The sequence below is a fragment of the Erinaceus europaeus genome, chromosome 17 (assembly GCF_950295315.1).
Source record: "Erinaceus europaeus chromosome 17, mEriEur2.1, whole genome shotgun sequence".
NCBI lineage: Eukaryota > Metazoa > Chordata > Mammalia > Eulipotyphla > Erinaceidae > Erinaceus > Erinaceus europaeus.
Window position 1 is genome coordinate 29,913,514 of NC_080178.1, and position 26,076 is coordinate 29,939,589.

At 43.8% G+C, this 26,076-nt stretch overlaps 1 long non-coding RNA gene across 1 annotated transcript in view; it reads left to right on the forward strand.

The window, feature by feature from the left end:
- Window positions 1–26,076, forward strand: part of LOC132533869 (uncharacterized) — a 62,845-nt gene that overhangs the window by 13,860 nt on the left and 22,909 nt on the right. The window contains exon 2 of the long non-coding RNA XR_009545617.1: window positions 9,683–9,822. This is a non-coding gene — a long non-coding RNA (uncharacterized LOC132533869). The remainder of the gene's footprint in view (window positions 1–9,682; window positions 9,823–26,076) is intronic.

Below are 26,076 nucleotides of genomic sequence, written 5' to 3' on the forward strand. Positions count from 1 at the left end.
CACTAGAATTCTGCACTAGTTTCTTAAGACTCATGGACTGCCAGGAATGCCTTATGGATTCTACATATCTGGAGCCAGGCTTAATAAAAGACCTTCTGTTCTTGGATTTGGACCTAGGAGTTTGCAAGGAGGTGATAAACTGAAACAGGGCAGGTGGGGAGAGATGGCATTGTGGAACCTTGCATGTCAGGAGTCATGCTTCTGTGGGGTAGGAGGAGAGTAAGAACAGAATTAGCTAGGTATACAAAAGATTAAAACTAGGCCAGGTTTAATCTAATCAAGGGAAATGAGGGAACAGGTATGAATGGGAGAAAGTAATCTTATGAGAAAAGAAAATCCTAGGGCTCCGGCTAGAGTAGACTTAGACGCGACTACTGGAGAATCAATCCATCTATCTGATAGGTGATTTGCATCAGTCAGAAGAGGAGGGTTTTAGCAACAGCAGCAGTAGTGTAGCCCAGGGGGTGGTACAGTAATAAAGTGTTGGGTTGATACATGAGGCCCAAGCTTGATTTCCAGTATCTCATGTGTCAGAGTGGTGCGCTGGTTCTCTTCCTATCATAAATAAATCAGTCTTAAACACACAAATACACAGGCACTATCACTAGCAGCAGCAGCAGCAGCAGCAGCAGCTGCTGCTGCAGTGGTGACAAGAAAGATACACTCTGGATTTAGTGCACATTGAGGGTTAATGGGTAGAGTTTCTATAATCTAGAATTTATTTTAAATGAAACCCTAATTTCAAAATGTGAAAGAAGAAAGGAAGGAAGGAGAGATAAAGAGAGAAGATATATAGAGAATGGGGAGAAAAAGGAAGGGGGAAAAAGTCTTTTGAGGCTTTGGAAGGATTAGTATTAGGTATCTTGGGGTATTGAATTTTTTTATTTAGGATGTATGAGATTTGACACCTTGTGAGTGTGAAGTTAGAAAAAACACCTCTTGTTGTCCAGAGGGTAATAACTTGGCCCCTTAAGCAGGAAATTGCTGGGGTGCTCTACTCTGCCATGGTTGGGTTGAGGATGAGATGCAGAGCTTGAAGATTTTGTTTGTAGTGGTGGGCTAGGAAGTGGTTACACTTGGTGGCTGGTGTGAACTTGTCAGGTTTGCCTGTGAGATTAGATAGGTGTGCCCTCCTGCTTTAGTGAATCTTCAAAGGAGTAATATTTCCAAATTTCTTGTGCAAGGTACTGCAGGAATAAATGCTGATGAGCTTATTCACAAAAAGTACTTGGAGGGAGTCGGTTGGTAGGGCAGCAGGTTAAGTGCAGGTGGCGGCAAGGCACAAGGACCGTGTAAGGATCCCGGTTTGAGCCCCTGGCTCCCCACCTGCAGGGGAGTCGCTTTACAGGCAGTGAAGCAGGTCTGCAGGTGTCTGTCTTTCTCTCCCCCTCTCTGTCTTCCCCTCCTCTCTCCATTTCTCTCTGACCTATCCAACAACAATGACATCAGTAACAATAACAATGATAACTACAACAATAAAACAACAAGGGCAACAAAAGGGAATAAATAAATAAATATTTTTTTAAAAGTACTTGGAAATCTTTGAGCATAGTTACTGAAAAACTAAAGGTTAGTTAAGCAAAATCTTGTGGCAAAGATTTCTTTCCCCTTTGAAATATTTGAAAGTCACACATGCTCTTATAAAAATAGCTAGAGGGAGTCCGGCGGTCATGCAGCGGGTTAAGCGCTTGTGGTGCGAAGCTCAGGGACTGGCGTAAGGATCCCGGTTCCAGCCCTGGCTCCCCACCTGCAGAGGCGTCACTTCACAGGCAGTGAAGCAGGTCTGCAGGTGTTTCTCTATCTCTCTCTGTCTCTGTCTTCCCCATCTCTCTCAATTTCTCTCTGTCCTATCTAACAACAATGACATCAATAACAACAACAATAATAACCACAACAATAAAAGCCAAGGGCAACAAAAGGGAAAATAAATAAATATTAAAAAACAGTTAGAAACTGTAGATTAAAAAAAAAAAAAGGAAAGTCACACCAAACCCTACATCTCATTCATAAATAATTTTCTGTGAAAGAATGCTGTTGTACACTTGGCTTTGCCTTCTGCTCTCCCTTTTGCAATTTATCAGTCTATTGTGAGTGTCTCTAGCCAGTACATTCTTAACGGCTACATGATATTGCACCACCCTTCAGTTTCTAAATGTTTAAACTGTAATTGTGTCTGTTTCAGATAGCCATCAACTCAATTATGTTAGATACTGAGCAGTTACAAAAATCTCAGTGGAATACAAGAGTCAATATTGGGGCAATTTACAGAGGTTCAACTAATCTGGGCTCATCTTAGTTGTCCTCCTGGGGTTCATTTCTGCCTTTGCAGTCCCATGTGAGCTGGCTGAACTTTTCTCCCCATTCTGACCTCCTCATATTATATCCAGGCTGGCAGGTTCCTGGCTGATGCAGGATGGCCACAACTGGAACAAGGAGGGACAATTCTGCTCTGTTCTAGGGGATCTGGCCTCCAGGAGGCTGAGCCTGGCACAGTCTCAGTCTCATGACTCTCCAAAGGAGTGAGGGTTAAGAAACGTGCAAGGACATGTGCAAACCGGTCCTTGTGTCCTTGTGTCATAGTTGCTCACATCATGATGGCCAGAGCAAGGCATATGGCCAAGTATTCAGGGTGGAATGGCTCAGCACAATGAGAGGACACAGGGTGGAACAGTGAAGACACAAGGAATTTCTTTTTTTCCTTTTTAACTATAAGTTCTTTCACACATATTCTCACTGGACAAGAAACCCAGCCTTCTGGCACACACAGAAGCTGGCAATATAAGGAGATAGGCGCTTGGGGAGAGAGAAGGTTTGGTTTAATACCCTACAGATTAAGAGACAGAAGAAATTTCTTCAGATCTGTCTCCTCATCCCTCTGCTTTGGGGAATATTTTCTCAGAAAGAAAGGGGGTAAGAAAAGAATTGAGGAATGTGGGGGAGTTTGGGCTTGGCATCATGTGGTTTGTTTGACCCAGCTAGTTAAGCTGAAGGGTCTTAAAGTCATCTTTCATCTGGACATTTGTGTGGTGATGTCAGGATGAAGCCATTGGATAAATATGACAAGAGTTTTCTGGCCATTTGTGAAATAACCTTAGAAACAATAGCGGTAATGTAGACATATAAATCAGTAGTTAATTAATATGAGAGGGGGAAATCAATTGTATGTCTCAAAGGTTCTCAAAAGACAAACTGAATCTTTTTAATAGATAGGCTACGTATTTGATATGTGGACTCTCTCAAAAGCCTAGACCAAGTAGATTAGAAACTTCCAATAGCACAGCTATATACAAGATACTGGGTACTGTACAGCAAACCATAACAAAGGGACTTTTCAAAGTTAACCCAATTAACAAATAATGTGATGATAATATTAACTATTGATTGTCTTTTTGAACCCTAAGACAGCAGGAACCTCACATCTTCACTATAGAGCCCCTACTTCCCCCAGTCCTGGCACCCTTGGATAGGGCTCACTTTCCCGTATGCATCTCCCAATCCATACCAAATAATATTGCATCCGCCGATCACAACCTAACCAAAGCAACGATTGCCATCTCAACATGCTTCACCTCAGAATGTATCCAGAGACTTCACGTGTGGAATGACAACCCTTCAGCTTCATTACTTGGGTGAGACCTTTCCTTTTATAGTACACTCTAATTTCATCTCAGGTAGTTCACTTTCTAACAAAGTCCCATAACCTAGACATACAACAGTTTCTGTGAGAGAGAGCTTATGTTCACACGTATCCATAAACTACTGCAAAATATATACCTGAAAGCAGGATTACACTAGAGTTTGCAGTGAGTACCTCCCTAACACTTCCTCTCCACTATTCCAAGCTTGGGATCCATGATTGCTCAACAAATTGTTTGGCTTCATATGTTAACTCTGTTTTCAATCACCAGGTTCAAGATGCCACCAGGATGCTGGCTAGGCTTCCCTGGATTGAAGACCCCACCAATGTGTCCTGGAGCTCAGATTCCCCAGAGACACACCTTACTAGGGAAAGAGAGAGGCAGACTGGGAGTATGGACCGACCAGTCAACGCCCATGTTCAGCGGGGAAGCAATTACAGAAGCCAGACCCTCTACCTTCTGCAACCCTCAACGATCCTGGGTCCATGCTCCCAGAGGGCTAGAATGGGAAGGCTATCATGGGAGAGGGTGGGTTATGGGGATTGGGTGGTGGGAATTGTGTGGAGTTGTACCCCTCCTACCTTATGCCTTTGTTCACTAATCCTTTCTTAAATAAAAAATTAAAAAAAAAAAAAAAAGAAACAATAGCGGTAAGGAAAAGAAAAGTTGAGTAAAGCTCTGTCAATTACTGTTTGGTTGGGGGCTGCAGCTGTGAAATCCCATTTTCTTTTCTTTTTTTTTTTTAATTTCTTTATTGGGGGATTAATGTTTTACATAAACAGTAAATACAATAGTTTGTACATGCATAACATTGCTCAGTTTTCCACATAATAGTACAACCCCCACTAGGTCCTCTGTCATCCTTTTTGGACCTGTATCCTCCCCCCCCAACACACCCCTGAGTCTTTTACTTTGGTGCAGTACGCCAACTCCAGTTCAGGTTCTATTTGTGTTTTCTCTTCTGATCTTGGTTTTCAACCTCTGCCTGAGAGAGAGATCATCCCATATTCATCCTTCCGTTTCTGAATTATTTCACTTAACATGATTTCTTCAAGCTCCATCCAAGATGGGCTGAAAATGGTGAAGTCACCATTTTTAATAACTGAGCAGTATTCCATTGTTTATATTTACCACAGCTTGCTCAGCCACTCATCTGTTTTTGGACACCTGGGTTGATTCCAGGTTTTGGCTAATACAAATTGTGCTGCCATTTCACTCCTGTGAGAATGTTATACATCAGAAAAAGCAGCAGCAGCAAATTCTGGAGAGTTTGTGGGATCAAAGGAACCATCCTGCACTGCTGGTGGGAATGTAAATTGGTTCAACATCTGTGGAGATCAGTTTAGAAAACTCTCAGAAGGCCAGAAATGTACCTACACTATGATCCTGCAATTCCTCTGCTAGGGATCTATCCGGAGGAACCCAACACATCCATCCAAAAATATTTGTGTATACCTATGTTCTTAGCAGCACAATTTGTATTAGTGAAATCCCATTTTCAACGAGAGGATATCTGAGTAGTAACTGACTGCTGTTTAGAAAAAATATTCCTAGGTCAAGGCTATATTTGTCCCCAACTTAAGGAGATTCTAGTGGCATGGCAGTGGTGCACCTGACTGAGTACACACGTTGCCACACACAAGGACCCAAATTCAAGACCTCAGTCTCTACTTGCAGGGGTGGGGGGGTGAGGGGGGAATGACATCACAAGTGGACCAGTCCTGCTGATGTCTCTCTTTTTATTTCTCTGTCTCTCCCACTCATCTTACTTTCTCTTTCTTCTACCAAAATTAAAAAGAAAGGAAGGAAGAGAAAAAGAAAGCAATGAAGGAAGGAAAGAGGAGTGGTGTGGATTTGTAGCCCCAGTGATAACACTAGTGGCAATACAAAAATAAAAATAAAAAGACTCTAAAGAGAAGCTATCATATTGCTCTTCAGGAAATATATCAATTTATCTTTCCATCAATAGGAATTGAGGGCAAACTTCTATATGACCAGGAAATAGAGAAAAACCTATATGCTATGCAAATTATGGACGCTCTGGGTTGATGTTTAGATTGTACAATGTGCCCCAATGTGTATAGACATAGATTTAATAAGTTAAGACCGTATATATAGATTTGGGAGCTACTCTCTGCCCTAATTCAGCTGTCTAGCCCTGTTTTCAATTCTAACATCATCTTCCCAGACAGTACTTTTAGTCCACCTGCATGCTAAAAATTACTACAGTCAAGGGTCCCATGGAGCATACCTAAAAAATCCTTCCCAGCTTCCTTCCACACAAAGACCCCTAGTTCCATTTGCCCTGTTCCCACCTTTGGGTGCATGTTTATTGAAGAATTTGCTTTATGTCAGCCACCAAGTTGCAGATGCTACTATGATAACATTCTGACCTCCCTGGATAGATGACCTTACTAATGTGTCCTAGAACCTCACCTCTCCAGAGTTCTACCCCACCAATGAAAGATAGAAACAGGCTGGGCATATGGATCCACCTGCCAACGTCCATGCTCAGTGGAGATGCAATTACAGAAGACAGACCTTCCACCTTCAGTACCCCATAAAGAATTTTTGGTCCATACTTCCAGAGAGGGATAAAAAATAGGGAAGCTTCCAATGGAGATGATGGGACACAGAACTCTCATGCTGGAAACTGTATGGAATTGAATCCCTGTTAACTTGCCATCTTGTTGATCATTATTAAATCACTAATACTTTTTTAAAATTAAGATTATTTTGGAAGTCTCATGAAAGATGTGCTAGTGTTGTCTTTTGGGAACATATGCCCTTTTGTAGCACCGGAAAGACATTAGAACAACACTGAGGGGCAAAGAAGGCAAATACTACAAGGTCATGGTATTGGTAATTAGGAGATTGTATTTTTTAAAAAATTAAAAGGAAACATTGACAAAACCATAGGATAAGAGTGGTACAGCTTCGTACAATTCCTACCACCAGACCTCTGTATCCCATCCCCTCCCCTGATAACTTTCCTATTCTTTACCCCTCTGGGAGTATGGACCCAAGATCGTTGTGGGATGCTGAAGGTTGAAGGCCTGGCTTCTGTAATTGCTTCCCTGCTGAACATGGGTGTTGACAGGTTGATCCATAAGGATATCGTATTTTTTTAAAAAAAGCAGAGGCACTGTTGACAAAATCTTGAGGAGGGTGGAGAGTGTGAACTTACAGGGAGAAGCAGTAGAATTACAAGCCATTAGTAGAATTGCAAAGCAATGAATAAAGAAAACATGGAAGGAAAACGCTAGTGGCCTGGGGGTGAAAAAAAAAAGAGAAGCTTTGCTAGTTTGACTGCACTGATGGTGCTGAAGAATGAACTCTGGGTGATCAGGCATCTGCATACTTTATAGATTTACTTTATATTTATCCAGCATAGGTTGTCATTCATGTATAATTCCACTGCCTGTGGACCAACCTTTTTATTTATTTTTATTTTTAATTAAAAAATTATTAATAAAAAGGAAACACTTGACAAAACCATAGGAATATAGGGGTGCAACTCCACATTGTTCCCACCACCAGAACTTTGTATCCCATCCCCTCCCCTGATAGCTTTCCCATTCTTTATCCCTCTGGGAGTATGGACCCAGGGTCATTGTGGGTTGCAGAAGGTGGAAGGTCTGGCTTCTGTAATTGCTTCCCTGCTGAACATGGGCATTGACTGGTCAATCAATACTCCCAACCTGAAATGGAATTGGCGTATCACACCAAAGTAAAAGACTCTGGGGTGGGTGGGTGGGGAGAATACAAGTCCAAGAAGGATGACAGAGGACCTAGTAGGAGTTGTATTATTATATGGGAAACTGGGGAATGTTATACATGTATTGTATTTACTGTTGAATGTAAAACATTAATTCCCCAATAAGGAAATTAAAAAAAATTCATTTTATACCAAAGAAAGAGGTTTTGAAATACTGTTCCACAATATGTGGAGCTTTCCCTGGCCCCTAGTGATCCTATAAGTTGGTGGGGTTTGAATAGGAGTAGGGTCTGGGGCCAGGCTCCTATATGGTAAGGGCCACTATATGAGGTGAACTCATTTATTTATTTATTTATTTATTTATTTATTCCCTTTTGTTGTCCTTGTTTATTTTTTATTGTTGTTGTTCTTGATGTCATCGTTGTTGGGTAGGACAGAGAGAAATGGAAAGAGAAGGGGAAGACAGGGAGAGAAAGACAGACACCTGCAGGCCTGCTTCACAGCCTGTGAAGCGACTCCCCTGCAGGTGGGGAGCCTGAGGCTCAAACCGGATCCTTATGCTGGTCCTGCACTTTGTGCCACCTGCACTTAACCCGCTGCGCTACCGCCTGACTCCCACAAGGTGAGCTCTTTTCAGGTCCCTGCATTATTTTTTTTAATTTAATTTATTTAATAAGGTACTGCCCAGAAAATGGGAGTGGTGATGTTATGGGGGAAAGGGGAGGCTGGTGTTAGTTTCCCGAACACTTTAATGAATTCAGCACACATTATTTCAACAAAGAATTGAGGAGAGATCATGATTTTTTTCAGGTACCTGAAATGTTATTCAGGAAAATTGAGAACATTCACATGTTAGAATGAGAGAGAGAGAGAGAGAGAGAGAGAGAGAGAGAGAGAGAGAGAGAGAGAGAAAGAGGAGCCAAGTTACCACTTGGTCTAGGCAGAGAGAGAGAGCGTGCCTACCCAAGCCCTGCCTCCACCTTTCCAAGCCACACTTGTAGCCACTTTTATTCTCTGGGTCGTACCTTGTCCCTCAACAGTGACAGGTGTGACTTAGAAAGGTGGAGGTGGGGCGGGGCTTGGGTGTTAAAGCTAGATGTGTGGGCTTCTCTTGCTCTCTCTGTCCAGGTCATCATGTGAGTATAAGCTCTACTCTATTCCTCTCTCTCTTGCCTGCCATGTAAATGTTCTCAATTTTCCTGGATAAATTTAAAATTCCTGAAAATCATGCTCTTTCCTCAATTCTTTGTTGAGATAAATGCATGACAAAAATCTTAAATGCTGGGGAAACAGGAGCCCTTTCCCCTCAAATACAGAACCATACACATGCAAGTTCTGTGCTCTACCACTGAGCAACTTCCTCCAGCTGCAGCCTCTGTATGTGATTCTGAAGCATTTGAGGGTGGTTATTAGAGCACCCTGCCTCAGTGGCGGGAAATGGAGTGATGCTACTTTAGGGCAGGAGGCCTACTATGTTCCACTGGTGGGGTCATGGTGGACAGACAGTGGACCCTGGGTCTGTAGCTTGTTTCAGGTGGCACTGCAGCTTTCTGGCCTGAGGAAACGTATGTAACTTGAGGCTTTAATCTGTCTAGGTGGTTCCCTTTCCAGGGTCCTGGGAGGGGTTCAAACACAAAGATGGTTGGTCTTTCCAGAAATCCTATCTGTACTTACCCTGGGAATTTCTCATCTTTGGACCAGGGCAACTGGGGGTTTTGTTGTTTGTTTGTGCAACCTTTGAGTCTAGAAAGAAAAAATGAGCTTTAAAAAATCAACCAAGCAACCAATTGGCACAGTTGAGGTTGGCACATTGGGGCTAATTGTTTTCTTTTTCATTTAGACTTATTTCCCACTGAGTGTGAGGTAGCACTTTCAAGCAAATCTTTGGTAATTCCCAGGCATAAAGCAATTTCCTTCATTGCCCAGTGGGACATGCTAAAGTGGGCTCATTTATAGCAAGAATGGAAATAGCAGTTTTTATAGCTTAAGCCCTGAAAGAAAACTGCCTCCCCCTACCCCCTGGCAATCATAATCCACTCCTGCTTTCAAAATGTGTTTCAAAATCAGAAGGATTCTGAGCATCTGCACTATGCTAGAAAGTTGTATTAAGATAGCATCTTATTAGTCAACGTATCTACAATCTAGATAAATTTATCTCTTGGTTCTCCTCTCAAGCAACTTTCTCAACCACAGACTCTGAGTTTCCTGAATGATCAGGCATTCAGCTTGCTTTGAGTCAATAGTAGGAATAGGAATGCAGAGAGAATTGTGTTATTTTTAATTCAGTAATTCTTTATTTTAAATTTATCTATGTTTTCTTTTATAGGACAGAGAGAAATTGAGAGGGAGGAAAGGGAGACAGAGAGGGAGGAAGGAGGAGAGACACTTGCAGCACCACTCCACCACTTGTGAAGCTTCCCCCCTGCAGATGAGGACTGGAGGCTTGAACTTGTGTCACTGCACATGGTAAGATATGTACTTAGCCTGGTGTGCCACTGTTCAGCCCCTAGGAATTTATTTCATTATCCCCTCTTCTCAGCTACAGTGTTCTGACTTGAATTTGTAGTGGTGGCATGAAGAGGAGGCAAGTAAGCTGGCAGAGAACAAAGCTTGAACAAAGGCCAGGAGGGCCAGACTGATGGAAGCAGAGCATAAGTACAACAGTGTAGGCCTGAGGCAAGGGGAGCAGGGAGGGGAGGCTGAGCATTGCAGCTTGAGTGGTGCCCGGGGAAATCCTGAGCCACTGAAATGAGCCATTTCAAGCTGACAGACAAATTGATGTTTTAAGATGATTTGCCAGGCAGTGATGTGCAAGATGAGGTAGAGTGGGTGGGGGGACAGTGTGTGTGTTGGGGATGGGGGGACGGTAACAGAAGTGGAGGAAGAAAACAAGGAGAATGAAGATTTGGCTTTGTGTCCACAAACTCAGGGACCTGCTGTGTCCCTTGCATTGGGTGATACCCCATTCCGAGTCCTAACCACCCAGTAAATGGGACCAGTATCTTCTTTTCTAAGTGAAAGTTCTAGTGAACTCCTTCTTTCCTTCCTTCCTTAAAAATATTTTATTTTTTGAAACAGAGAGAAATTGAGAGGGAGGGGGGAAATAGAGATAGATAGATAGGTAGGTAGACATGATTCTTCTTCCGTAGCCAGTCAACAGCGTCAGGTTGAACCTGATGTAAAGTTTCGAGACCTCCTTTGAATCTGGAGAGGTGGCAGTCGTTGACTATGTGGGACATAGTCTGTCTGTAGCTGCAGGGGCAGTTCGGGTCGTCTCTGGCTCCCCAGCAATGGAACATAGCGGCGCACCGGCCATGGCCTGTTCGATAGCGATGGAGGAGGGCCCAATCATAACGTGCTAGGTCAAAGCCGGGTTGACGCTTGCAGGGGTCTGTGATGAGGTGTTTGTTCTTTACCTCAGCTGACTGCCAACTCTGTTTCCAAGAGTCTGGAACAGAGAAGTTCAGTGTAGGCGTAGGAGACCAGATTGGATGACAAGACGTCAAATGTTGGACAGGGTGGACTCAAAGAGCAGGACCAACAGCTTGAAAGCTGTCAGGAGCTTGTTGCTGGCTTTGAAAGTGACTGGGATCCATGTGGATTCAGTCGGCTAGGAAGGATCGTCAGTTTCCCCAATGAATGGGTACTCACGGGATGCACCACGGGAAGGTCGATCCAATGCATCCCATGATAGATAGATATGATAGATAGATAGAACACATGATAGATAGATAGACATAGAGACCTTCTATGCCACTCATGAAGCATCCCTCCTTACAGATGAGGACCAGGGGCTTGAACCTGGGTCTTTGTGCATGGTGATGTGCACTCTACCATGGTTGCCACCACCTACCCCCTCGAGTGCCTTTCTTGATGTCTTCCTCTCCACCCCTCAGCTATCACTCTTCCTGTAAATTCTGTGCTGTTTTTCTCCTCCCCACTTCCTTCATGCTTTCCTAGCGACTGCATTCTCTCTCCAGATTAAGGTCTCTTTGACTCAAGTCTCTTCTCTAACTCCCTTTCCAACTGGTAGCTGCGATAGGGTGGGGATGGCCTTCCAAAACACATTAAATCAGACAAACTTCCCTAGTAGAAACCCTTCAGTAGGCTGCCCAATGCCTTCAGTGGAAAATTCAAACTCCCCAGCAGAACCAGGAACTCTTGATACCTGAGGCCCTTGTGGCTTTTCTAGGACTCCTGCCTCTCTTTCCTAGAATCTTAGGATGTGGTCAAGCAAAAGATGTTACGTAAGCTATACACAATTAACACATTACACATTACACACCTGCAATGGGGTATAACTTAGCTTCTAAAACACCACATGGGAATGCTATGGAATCAGGAGATGTTCTGATTCTATGGTGTGTGTGTGCGTGTGTGTATGTGTGTATGATAAAAAATAATGAGCATGGTCCAGAGAAATACACTACTTGTACCCCTTTTATTACATATATATATATGTGTATATATATATATATATATATATATATATATATATACTTATATATTCTTAATAGGGCAGAGAGCAACTGAGAGGGGAAGTGGAGATAGAGAGGGAGAGAGAAAGACACTTGAAGACCTGCTTCACCTCTTATGAAGCTTCCCCCTGCAGGTGGAGTCAGGGCTCGAACCTGGGTCCTTGTGCATGGTGATATATGTGCTCAGTGAGTGTACCGCTACCCAGCTCCCTAAAGAGGACAATTTATAGTGAAGGACTGAACTGAACTGTAGTGCTGGACTTCCTCTAGTATGTGGGTTTGCTCTCAGTGATGCACATCTGAAACTTCTATGTTATAATGCACTGTTCCTTCAAATGAAACAATGCTTTTTAAAAAAATTTTTATTTTTAAACTTTTTTTTTTTGCCTCCAGGGTTATTGCTGGGGCTCGGTGCCTGCACTACGAAACCACTGCTCCTGGAGGCTATTTTCCCCCGCTTTTGTTGCCCTGGTTGTTGTTATTGCTGTTGGATAGGACAGTGAGAACTCGAGAGAGGACGGGAAGACAGGGAGAGGGAGAGAAAGGTAGACACCTGCAGACCTGCTTCACTACTTGTGAAGCGACCCCCTCCCCCTGCAGGTGGGGAACTGGGATCTTTACTCCAGTCCTTACCTTGCGCTTTATGCCATGTGTGCTTAACCTGCTGTGCTACCACCCGGACCCCTGAAACAATGCTTTTAATACCCTTAAAGGAAGGAGGGGAGCACACTTTCTTCTTCCTTGTGGTGACTATGGCCTGCATTCTATCCCTCCCTGCTGATTTGTTCTTCAGATACTCTTTCTGGACCATTAGCATCTCCTGGTTCTTGCAAAGAGCTCTCTCTGACTGCTCCAGAGTTTATCCTGGGATGCTATTCATGACTGATCAAACTTCTCTTCTCCATTTAACACCCATGTAAAAACATTGCAAAAGATTGGGTCTTCAGCTTGGATAACCTCACAGGGCCCTCAGAAGAGTGCAAGGATTCAAGCCCCTGGTCCTTACCTGCAGGGGAGAAACCTCACAAGAGGTGAAGCCATGCTACAGATGTCTCTCTTTCTTATATCACAGAATAGATATCACATATAACAGAGTCCTGCTTAGTGACTTCCTCTGTGACCACTTGGAGAGCTCCCAGTGGGGCCACTGTAGGAATGAGCACAACAGATAAAGGGGCTTGGCTGCATGAACAAGGGGTTTCGTAAGCGGGAGTATCATTTGGTTTGGAGTCTGCAAAAATGCTAAGAATTCAAATAAATGGTCTACTTTTGGACATAATTTGAGCATTCATTTCATTGAAATTATTATTCAAAACACAAATCCTCTCTGTTTCTAAAAGCGGAGGGATCTGGTTGCATTATTTCTTGCTGAGTTCTTTTTCCTCCATTCTAAAGTATTCTGTCTCTCTCCTTCTCCCCTCCTCTCTCTCTCCCTCTCTTCTACTTTCTCCCCCTTTTCTCCTGTCTCCTTTTCTCTCCCTCTTCCCCTCTCCTTCTCCTCTCTTTCTCTCTCATTGACTGGAAGAATCACATTGCAAAATGATAGATATTGTTCATTTAACACCAGCATTTACTTTTCCCCTCAACTAGTGCGCTGCTCATGATTGATCAGACTTCTCCCCCATTTAGCATCTACGTGAAACACTGCAAAAGATTGGGTCTGCGGCTCTGCTAGCATTTCTGCCGCAATCTGTTCCAGGCACAGCAGGCACGCCGAGTGGTGTGGAAGCTCTTAATGAAATGCTGGTGGGGAGATTAGGGTTTTATGGAGTGGAAAACAGTACAAATCAAAGTGCTTTGCTTACTATTTATCTGTTTAGAATATTTTTTATCTTCCAAACCTAGCAGCGTTCATCTTTTCCATCTGGCATTTCGGTTTGCTTCTTTACATATTGATTTTCCTGCTCACTGGCGAGTCCCAATGAAGTGAATGTACTCAGGTGTGCTGTCTAGATGAGCACTGGCTAGGGGTGCCAGCACAGGGGTGCTCCCTACCCCGAGCCCCCTGCCAACTCCAGGTCTAGCCAGGAGCAGGCCCTCGATAAAGAGATCAATGCACATGTCTTTCCTCGCTGTAGTTCTGTCTTAAGGATCAGCTAAGTTTCTTGCCAACATTTACATTCAAATCCTAAAACTTAGCTCTCAGAAGGAGCAACCGTAGGTTTCCAGCAAGAAACGAGATCCATTCCAGATAGTTGACCCTGTGGTCAGCACAACTTTCCCCCCTGGGAAGGGCCAGATACTACATTTTTTTTTTTTTGGCTTGGACTGTCCCCAGTAGCTGTAGACAACACCTAGATCAGGGACAGTGGGTATGCTGTTCTCTAGCAAAACTCTCAGTACAGAGATGGGAGGGCGGGGTGTGACTTGCAGGACAAAGTTTGCTGAAGTTTGTTTCAGTGAAAAAACATTATGGGGGGGGGCAGGTGGAGGTGCACCTGGTTGAGTATACATGTTACAATTCTCAAGGACCCACCAGTCCCCACCAGTAGGGGGAAAGCTTTGTGAGTGGTAAAGCAGGGCTGCAGGAGTCTCTCTGTTTTTTTCCATCTCTCTCTCCCTCTTCTTTCAATTTCTGGTTGTCTCTATCCAATAAAGATAATAACTTTAAATATATGTATTTTAAAAAAGAAATAAAGGCGGCCAAATAGTGGCACACTTGGTTGAGCGCACATGTTGCCATGTGCAAGGATTCAAGCCCCTGGTCCTTACCTGCAGGGGAGAAACCTCACAAGAGGTGAAGCCATGCTACAGATGTCTCTCTTTGTTTCCCTCCCTCTCAGTTTCTGTATGTCTCTACCCCCAAAATGAAATAGATAAAATGAAAAAATTTAAAAAGGAGAAAAGACATTAGTATACAGAGTCAAAAAAACCAGAGGTGGGGCACTGAGGTACCCAGAAACTGAAGCATCAGGAAGCGGTTATTTCCTCAAAGGGTGAAGATACTGAGAAATGCTGTGCCCAGTGCCTAGTTGGAGGCACCAGAGAAAGAAGGGGGCAGAGAAGGATCCCCTCACCATTCTCTCCTGACTCTCTCTGTCTTCTGTGTTTGCTCTCACAGTCTGATTCAGTCTGGAGACCAGCCTGCAAGAAGCCTGGTGATGAAGATGCAGGGGGCTGAGTCTCAGGGGTGGAGAAAAGACCTGAGAGCAGGCAGGTTAAGGGAAAACACTGCAGCTTGGAGAGGGGATGTCTATTTGGAGACTGACTTAAAAATGATATTATTTTTTTAAAAAAAATGTTATATTCATTTATTTATTCCCTTTTGTTGCCCTTGTTGTTTTATTGTTGTAGCTATTATTATTGTTGTTGTTGTTGGATAGGACAGAGAGAAATGGAGAGAGGAGGGGAAGACAGAGGGGGGAGCAAAAGATAGACACCTGCAGACCTGCTTCACCGCCTGTAAAGCAACTCCCCTGCAGGTGGGGAGCGGGGGGCTTGAACCAGGATCCTTACACCGGTCCCTGCGATTTGCGCCACCTGTGCTTAACCCGCACACTACCCCCAAGGTCTGCAGGTGTCTGTCTTTCTTTCTTCCTCTCTGTCTTCCCCTCCTCTCTCCATGTCTCTCTGTCCTATCCAACAACGAATGACATCAACAACAACAATAATAACCATAACTAGGCTACAACAACAAGGGCAACAAAAGGGGGAAAATGGCCTCCAGGAGCAGTGGATTCATGGTGCAGGCACTGAGCCCCAGCAATAACCCTGGAGGCAAAAAGAATATTTTGATTATTTTATCTGTATTTCACATAGTTACAATATTTCAGGGACATTTCATCACATCCACAAATGTGTGTGTGTGTGTGTGTGTGTGTGTGTGTGTGTGTGTGTGTGTGTAAGTAACTTACCTCACACTACCAAAATCCTGTTCCCCCTCTCCCTTCCCTTTGATAACCCCCATAGTTCTCACCAAGACCAAGAGACAGTTTGGCCTCTATTTTGCTATGGGATACTACACCACAATTTCAAAAGGAATGGTGATATTTTACCATTCAGAACAACAGTGGATGGACACTGAAGGTTATTATGTTAAATGAAATAGGAAAAGAGACGAAAGAGAACTACTGGATGGTTGGGACACACAGGGTCTCAATCCAGTCCTTCTTTTACTTGCTAAGTCTTGTGCCTGGCCTGAGTTCTGTCTGTTTGATTGAAGAAGCACTTTTGTCTTTGCTTAAATGGCCTTCCTCTTTGCTAGACTGTATGCCAACTGAGCTGGGTCTTCCTAGAAAGACAATTTTTCTAATCTGCACAAAGCAGTTTTGGAGCTGCAGCAGCCCTGTTCTACTTGTTAAAACATTTTGCAGGAGGCCATAGTTTGCCTGGAATATCATAGATGCTCAATAAATATGTATTTAATGGGTGCTAAAAGGCTGATGGGAGGGGGTCGGGTGGTAGCGCAGCAGGTTGAGAGCACGTGTGGTGCACCAGGTTCCAGATGCTAACACGATGCCGACCAGACTTCTCTGGACAGATGACCTCACCAATGTGTCCTGAGGCTCTGCTTTCCCAGAGTCCCACCCTACTAGGGAAAGAGAGAGGCAGGCTGGGAGTATGGATCGACCAGTCAACGCCCATGTTCATTGAGGAAGCAATTACAGAAGTCAGACCTTCCACCTTCTGCAACCCACAATGACCTTGGGTCCATACTCCCGGAGGGATAAAGAATGGGGAAGCTATCAGGGGAGAAGATGGGATATAGAGATCTGGTGGGAATTATGTGGAGCTGTACCCCTCTTATCCTACGGTTTTGTTAATGTCTCCCTTTGAAAGAAAGAAAGAAAGAAAGAAAGAAAGAAAGAAAGAAAGAAAGAAAGAAAGAAAGAAAAGTACGTGGCATGAAGCCAAGGACCAGTATAAGGATCCCGGATAGAGATCCTGGCTCCCCACCTGCAGGGGAGTCGTTTCACAGGCTATGAAGCAGGTCTGCAGGTGTCTGTCTTTCTCTCCCCCTCTCTCTGTATTCCTCTCCTCTCTTTATTTCTCTCTGTCCTATCCAACACCAATGACATCAATAACAACAACAATAATAACTACAACAACAATAAAACAGCAAGGGCAGCAAAAGGAGGAAAAATCAAATTAAAAAAAAGGCTGATGGGAACTCCATCTGCAGGCTGACATTTGGGGAGCAGGAAGTACTCTGCAGCTCAGGGAGGAGACTTACATTTCATGTCGTTTTCTCCTCACATTGGTGTCTGAGGTGGAAGGACATGCAGAGGAAGGGTTTTGTCGAAGCTCTTACTGTCTATCTCTGTTCTTTGAAAGTGCCATAAAGAAACTGGCTGTGTTTAAGTGCCTGCTCTGTGCCAGGTAAGGCGCTAATAATCCCTTTGTACCATTGCCTCATTTAGTGAACTCTACAGCTCAGGTAACAAACAGTCTTTGAAGGGCTAAATGATTTGCTCAGGTTTTCCCAGTGGCAAAGTGAGCTTTTAATTTCAGAACCCTGATCACTAGGGTTTGTGTGGAGAATTACACCAGAATCTTGAATGGAAAAACACTAAGTGTACCTGTGGCCGTCTGCCCTGGATCCTCAGAACTTTGCCCTGTTAGGCATGTTTTTCACAGTCAGCTCCCCCATTTGACTTTTCTGCACTGCCCTTCCCCCACATAGGTGTCTCTGTCATCCAATGTCTGGTGGTAGTGGATTCCAACTCACGGAAAGTCTGAACTTCACCCACTCAAGTAGGAAGGCCTGGAAGCTTCTTCACAGTCTGGGTGCCGGTAGCCAACCCCCTCCCATCTCCCATCCTCCCGTATCTCCAAACTCAGTGGCCAGTCACCTAACTCAAGTTGGATATGCTAAGATCGACCCAGTCTGGAAAAGAGAAATTTCCCATGAGTGGTCATCCCACTTCCGGTTATCTTGTCCATCTCCAAAACTCTCTCCCTTTACACTGTCTGAACTGGAAGACGCTTTGAAGAGGATTAAACTGGGAACAGCTGCTGGCTGTGATAACATCACCCCAGAACTCATTCTTAACCTGGGCCCCGTGGCAAAGAAGTGGCTCGCTTCATTCCTGTCCCACATCTTGGAATCTGAGTCTATGCCCAAAGTTTGGCGTCGTGCGAAGGTAATAGCGGTTTTGAAACCAAAGAAAGACCCAACACTGGCCGCCAGCTATAGACCAATTTCTCTCCTCTCCGTGTGTTACAAACTCTTTGAGAGACTGCTTCTGTCACGTATTTCTCACCTTACAGAGAAATTCCTATCACCCGCCCAAGCTGGTTTCCACCCAGGAAGATCTACCTACGAACAAGCCCTGGCCCTCTCAACTTACATTGAAAATGGATTCCAGAAGAATTTAAAGACGGGTGCTGTCTTTGTTGATCTCACAGCAGCCTATGACACGGTCTGGCACCGTGGTCTCCTAGTCAAGATCTCAAGATGCCTGCCTCCATGGGTGGCCAACACTATATCGTTTCTTCTCCAAAACAGAAGATTCCGGGTGCATCTGGGTGACAAGTCTAGCAGATGGAGACTTGTCTCAAGTGGCCTCCCCCAGGGCTCTGTTCTGGCTCCTACGCTATTTAATATTTACATCAATGACCTCCCAGAAACTTCTTCAAGGAAGTGCATCTACGCCGATGACATCTGCTGTGCAACTCAGGCATCCAAGTTCGACATCCTCAAGGAAACACTCACGAAAGACATGTCTCTGATATCTGATTACTGTAAAAAATGGCGACTAATCCCTAGCACTGCAAAAACGGTATCATCTGTTTTCCATCTACACCATGCCTCGGCCTCACGTGAGCTTAATGTGCAGCTTGGCGGTACGAGAATCCGGCATGAAGCCCAGCCAGTCTATCTTGGCGTTACACTGGATCGCACTCTGTCATTTCACAAACATCTCATAAAAACTGCAGCAAAGGTGGGTTCGAGGAATCACATCATCGCAAGTCTGGCCAGCTCCTCATGGGGTGCGAGTGCTTCCACACTACGATCATCCTCTCTGGCATTATGCTATTCCACTGCAGAATACTGTGCCCCAGGATGGTTCCGTAGCCCCCATGTCCACTTGGTCGATTCCAAATTATATTCCTCCATGAGGATAATTTCTGGAACCATCCGTTCCACCCCGGTTCCATGGCTGCCAGTTCTTAGCAACATCGCCCCGCCAGATATTCGTCGGGATGCGGCATCATCTAAGTTCATTTCCCACGTCTACGCTCGACCGGACCTGCCAATATACCTTCACCCACCCTGTCCAACGCTTGACGTCTCATCACCCAATCTGGTCCCCTACGCCTACACTGAACTTCTCTGTTCCAGACTCTTGGAAACAGAGCTGGCAGTCAGCTGAGGTAAAGAACAAACACCTCATCACAGACCCCTGCAAGCGTCCACCCAGCTTTGACCTAGCACGTTACGATTGGGCCCTCCTCAATCGCTATCGAACAGGCCATGGCCGGTGCGCCGCTATGTTCCATCGCTGGGGAGCCAGAGACGACCCGAACTGCCCCTGCGGCTCCAGACAGACTATGACCCACCTAGTCAACGACTGCCACCTCTCCAGATTCAAAGGAGGTCTCGAAACTTTACATCAGGCTCAACCTGACGCTGTTGACTGGCTACGGAAGAAAGGCAAACGCTAGAAGAAGAAGTGGATTCCATAACTCCGTGAGGATGTGTGAAATTCTTAGGGTGCTGTAACAAACTGCCAATGCACTGGATGACTTAAAGCAACAGAAGAGTATTCTCTCACAGTCCTGGAGACCGGAAGTTCAGTATATGGTCCACAGCCTTTAAGTCAGTCTATGGGCAGAGCTCAGCTCCCTCTAGAGGCTCCAAGGGAAAATCTCTCCTTTCTTTCAACTTTTGACTCACCACTCTTTTCCCATCTTTAAATCTCTCTGCTTCCATCACCACATACCCTGTGTATGTGGGTATAATCTCTCTCTGGTAAGAACACCTGTAATAAGATTGAAGACCTACCCAATTAATCCAAGAAAAATTCATCTCCAGATCCTTAATCACACCCACACAACTTTTTATCATATAAGGAGCATTCACAATTTTATAGCGGTTTGGATCCGGTACCTTTGAGTGGCCATCTTCATTTATTTATTTATTTAACCAGAGCAATGCTCAGCTCTGGCTTATGGTGGTGTGGGGGATTGAACCTGAGACTTTGAAGCCTCAGGCATGAGAGTCTCTTTGCATAACCATTATGCTATCTACCCCTGCCCGAGTGTTTATCTTTAACCTACTACGGAGGACAAATGAGATTGGCTTGTTTTGCCATTTGTAGCTGCCATTGAACCTGGAATATGTGAATACATTTGGGATATCTGATGAAGGGGGTGGTGAAATAGCTCAACTGGTTAGTGTACTGTTTTGATATATGCACCACTCAGGTTTGGGCGTGGACTTGGCCTTGTCAGCACTGTAGGGCCTCTCTCTCTCTCTCTCTCTCTCTTTCTCTCTCTCTGTCCTTCTTCCTCCCTACTTCTCTCCCTCTCTATTTCTATCTAAGAGAGAAAAGAAGAGAAAAGAAAAGGAAGAAGAGAAAAGAAAAGACTATTTGATTAAAGACTAGAGAGGGGAATAGCAATGAAACACTTAAGGAGGAAATACACAAAGGACTATGTTTTCATCTCAGCAATATTTTTACTCCTAACTGAAGTTTGTTAGAGGTTAAACATGCCAGGGAAAACATTGTCCACATGAGATGGAGCCTGTGACATATGCTATGATGCCAGTTCTAAGGGAGCTGTCTAGCTCTGGGGATCAGAATTAGGGGACTTGTGGTATTGAGTTCACGTGCTAAGTGAAAGGTCAGCAGAAGCGATATGATCACTTCTGGGTAGGAGTCCTGGGTAGTAATGTGGAGCTCACTTTCCTCACATTTTCCTCACTGCCATGGCAATGGACAATGTTTTCACTCCATGTTTGTCGTAATTTTTTGTGCAGTCATGGATCAGAGTTTCAGAATCAGAGCCAGTCTGTAATGTGAATGAGAACTAAACCGGGGCTTTCTTTTTTTTTTTCAGTTCTGTAATGAATTTTATTTTATTCATTCATTTATTCATAAAAAGGAAACACTGATAAAACCATAGGATAAGAGGGGTACAACCCCACACAATTCCCACTACCAGAACTCTGTATCCCATTCCCTACCTTGATAGCTTTCCTATTCTTTAACCCTCTGGAGCCAGACTTTCCACCTTCTGCACCCCACAATGACCTTAGGTCCATACTCCCAGAGGGATAAAGAATAGGGAAGCTATCAGGGGAGGGGATGGGATACAGAGTTCTGGTGGTAGCTTTCTTTAGCCATGCGCACTCTAGCACAAACTACCTGATTTAACTAATTCAAGTTCTGTGGTTCCTGAATGCATGAGCCACTGTCTCAAACATACCTGCCAGTATGACATGAATCTCTCCATCTGCCTTTTCTTCCCTCCCTCCCCCCACCATCATGTTACCAGGGGTTATTGCTGAGGCTTGGTGCCTGCATGATTTCACCATCCCCTAAGCCATCTTCTGCTCCTTTTCCTTCTTTTTGATAAAAGGTGAGATACAGAGAGAAGGAACGCTTCTCCACCATTTGTGAAGCTTCCCTCCTGCAGATAAGGACCAGGGACTTGAACCCAGGTCCTTTCACATATCAGCTGTATGCTCTATCAGGTGAGCCACCACCCTTCCCCCCTTTTTCCCTTTCCTTAAGCTTTAATAGGATTACATTGGCTGTCATTTGGATTCACTTACACCCCAATAAGGGCTCTGTCTGCAGAACTCCAGGTAATTATTAATTGTGCATCTCATTCCACTAAAAAGAAGGTTGAAAGCATCAATAGAAAATGCATTGGTGAGTTTTGATGTTGTGAAGCGAATAGAAGTTTATTTAGATAAACGGATTAATCTGATTGAAATGGTTCCCAGAAGTAAATGTCAATGAACCAAATGTGGTAATTTCTTGCTCATGAAGTAGTGTTAGTATGCATGTGATTTGAAGTTTATGTTAAAACACAGGCAAGTGATTGCCTCTTTGGCTATGGATGGGGTAAACAGGATGGAGCCATTATCAATGGAAACTGTTTGTGTCAAATATAGTTAGCTCAAGCAGGATGATGGGCCAGACTCGAGGTTCCTAGAATTTAGTTCTGAATCATAAACAGTGAGCCAAAGTCAGAAGCATTTTTTTTAAAAAAACAGGTATTAGCATCAAGTTATCTACAAATATCTGTAAGCAAATTCCATCTGGTCTCTCTGTGCTAGAGGTTGTGCTTCAGTGCTTCAGAATAACAAGCACTCCCTTCAGAGGGAACAATTGCTCTCTTTAAAACTGTGTGTAGGCTTTTAGGATGGAGAGGGAGGGAGAGGGAGAGGGAGAGGGAAAGGGAGGGAGAAAGAGACGAGAGAGAGAGAGAGAGAGAGAGAGAGAGAGAAGAAGGGAGAAGATCCAGTCATGCACACATTTCCTGGACTATTACTTAAAATATATGTCAAATAAAGGTCCTATGCAAGTAAAAGCAAGCAACTTAAGAAATATAAAGTGAATGAAGTTCATTTCACCATAGAACTTCTCAGAGGCTCCAATGTTGATGGTCACTATGATTTCTCAGCAGAAGTTACAGTTTATAGCAATCACAACTTCCCAAGCTTTTTTTTTTTTTTTTTGGACAAAAATATTCAGATGAGTAGATGGGTAGGTAAGTAAGTAAGATGAATAGATGTATAGAATTGATTCTTGTGTCCTCTTAAAACCTTGGAAGCTAAAGGGATGAGAGCAAGAAGGATGTGTGGGGATTTTGCTGTAATGTCCTCTGGCTGTAGGATTCACTGCTACTTAGTGTGCTTGTTCTCTACAGTGGAGTCTTCATTCATGGTGGGCCTAGGCAGTGCCATTTTCGAACAGAGGTAGACAAAAACAAATAGGGCTTCTCTCTCCTCCTTCTTTTGTCTGTCGTCTTCTGTAAATTTCTTTCCATGCCTGGGCCTAAAAACACCAGAGGATACAGAGCTGAATTTTCTTCTTCTTTTGAGCCCTAACAACAGTGTCTATTTGGGAGTCCAGTGGTGGCCTGCCTGGTAGAGTAAATATACTACAGTTTACAAGGACCCAGCTCCAAGCCCCCAAGCCTCCAATTGCAGAGGGAAGGTCTTCTGAGTGGTGAAGCAGTGTTGTGGGCTTCTCTTTCTTTCCCTCTGTATCTCCCCCTTCCCACTCAATTTCTCTCCAAAATTAATAAATAAAAATATTTAAATTTAAAAAAGAGCATTTATTTTCAAGGGAAAACAAGGTTTTAATAGTAATCACTATTGTCAGTAATGTTATCACTTAATTGGGTTGGACTTTAAATTCAATGAGCATAGAAAAGATCACCTATCATTACCATCACCCTTGATAATTCCAAGTCCCATAAGTGTGGGCTTCTGAATGCTAATCTATGGCTTAGCCATACAGCAGCTTTCCTTGCAGTACAGGAACAGCTTGTTGTTTCTGTGTCTGAGCACCAGATGAGGTAGTCAGCTTGTGTTTAGAGATAATCATGAATGCAAAAACAGTTGTGGTTTCTGTTTTATATTAGCTGAGTGTGAACAGTATGCAAATATTTAAATGTGTATGCATGAGTGTGTATGACTGTAAACTTGCTACAGAGACCAGTGCTGATTGATAATATGCCAGTCATTTGTGTGTTATGGAACATTTAAAAGTAATTTTAAGCCAATTCTATTTTCCCCTGATTTTGCAGATTGGAACATTTGAATTCTACAAAAGAGTGTGAATAACAGTATAATCAGTAATTAATAGTTATATTTTTCACTTTGATTCATTGATAGGCAGTATCTTCCTATGTTAATGTTATTTCTCTCTCTCTCTGTCTACACACACACACACACACACACGCACACACACTGAACTAGCTATAATCAGTTTTTAGTAAGTGACTATAACCTTGTAAAGAACACTGAGATCAAGAAATGGAACATCTGGAATCTTTACTATTTTCAAATGACATATTATACATAGAAACCCTTAAATACTCCAATAAAAAACAAATAACGGGGGCCGGGGGTAGCTTAGCAGGTTAAGCACACATGGTGTGAAGCGCAAAGATCAGCGTAAGGACCCGGGTTAGAGCCCCCGGCTTCCCACCTGCAGGCGAGTCGCTTCACAGGTAATGAAGCAGGTCTGCATGTGTCTTTCTTTCCCCCTCTCTGTCTTCCCCTCCTCTCTCAATTTCTCCCTGTCCTAAGCAACAATGACGACAACATCAATAACAACAACAACAATAAGAAGAACAACAACGATAAAACAACAAGGGGAACAAAATAGCTTCCAGGAGCAGTGGATTCGTGGTTCAGGCACCAAGCCCCAGCAATAACCCTGGAGGCAAAAAACAAAAAAAACACAATAAACGTACAGTGTGTTCTCCCTCTTGTATTTGGTTCTTTTTGCTCAGTACCGTGCTTGTGAGCATGACTGAAGTGTTTTAATCAATTAATATTTTTAAAGATCTTATTTATTTATTTATTGTTCTTTTGTTATTGGGGGATTAATGTTTTACAGTCAACAGTAAATACAATAGTTCGTACATGCATAACATTTCTCAGTTTTCCACACAACAATACAACCCCCACTAGGTCCTCTGCCATCCTGTTCCAGGACCTGAACTCCACCCACTCACCCCAGTGTCTTTTACTTTGGTGCAATATTTATTTATTTTTATTTTTGTATTTTATTTATTTATTTATTTATTTTTGCCTCCAGGGTTATTGCTCGGCTTCAGTGCCTGCACCACAAATCCACTGCTTCTGGAGGCTATTCCCTACCCCCCTTTTTGTTGCCCTTGTTGTTTATCGTTGTTGTTATTATTGTTGTTGTTGTCATTGCTGTGGTTGTTGTTGGATAGGACAGAGAGAAATGGAGAGAGGAGGGGAAGACAGACAGGGGGAGAGAAAGATAAGACACCTGCAGACCTGCTTCACGGCCTGTGAAGCGACTCCCCTGTAGGTGGGGAGTTGTTTCTTAACCTTGTCCAGACCTCTAGGAATAGCCCTTTTATTAAACTCTCTCTGCTTAAAACCATCTGAGAAATTCTGCTTCATGTCGGGAGCCTGAGTCAGTACTTCTGCCCTTACCCCATCAATGTTTCTGATTACACTGGCAGGGTTTTAGTTTTACTTCTGTTCATCAGTATTACTGAGAAGGCTGTATCTGTTAGAGAGGAATATTTGGACATGGACGCCAAAGAGAGAAAGCACCCTCCACAAAGTGGAGGACTCGGGTCCTAGATTTTGGCTTCTCTGGCTAAGCCTATCCTATATTTTTTTCATAGTTTGAGTTCATGGGGGAAAAATTAAGCCCTGTTTCCTCCTCCTCCTCCTCCTTCTTCTTCTTTTTCATCTTCATCATCATCATCTTCTTCTTCTCCCCCTTCTCTTCCTCCTCCTCCTCTCTTCTTCTCCTTCTCCTTCCTATTCTCCTCTCTTCTCCTCCTTCTCTTTATCCTCCTCCTCCTCCTCCTCCTCCTCCTCCTCCTTCTTTTGCTTAAGCCATATTGGTCATGTGTGACTTACATGCAAAGAACCCTGATAGGCAGAGTGGTCTGAGGAGTCAGCAGAGAGGTTGGAGGGCTAGAGAGATACCATGTATGCTTCTACTTGCTCGGAATATAGCCCTAAGTCTTCATTCCTGTCTCAGCTTTCCCTGGGTACTTCAATAGTTTGCTGTCTTCTTTATCTTCTCTTTCAAGTTCCTTCAACTCACTCTCTTCTGTGCTGTATTAGGAGAAGCTTTATGTGTCATTCATTGATCAAGGAGGGGGCAAGACTATCAGCAATATGACATGAATGGGAGAGAGCAGTGCCCAGTACTGGTGACAGTGATGACCACCCATGGGCCTAAGGTGACAGTGAGAGGGTAGAGTTATTAAACCTGGAGACAAACTAGCCAATGTAGTCATTTGGCATGAGCCATGACCTTCAGGGACACAGTTCACTCATGGCAGTCTGTAGGGAGGCTACCAGAAGAAGAAACATCTCAGTTGGCCTCACATGACTCTCTCCTGCCTGCCATGTTCCCCCTACCCTAGATCCATCCACTTTATCCTTCCTGACAGAGCAGAATGCAGGAGGGGAAGAGCATTTGAGGATCTTCAGTGCAAAGACTCTACTTACCTCCTAGCCCTATGCTGTAACAACCAAACACACCAAGTCCCAGATCTAGTCCAAGAGTAAGAAGCCTTACTTTGGCATTTAAGAATGATCTTTGAGAAGAGC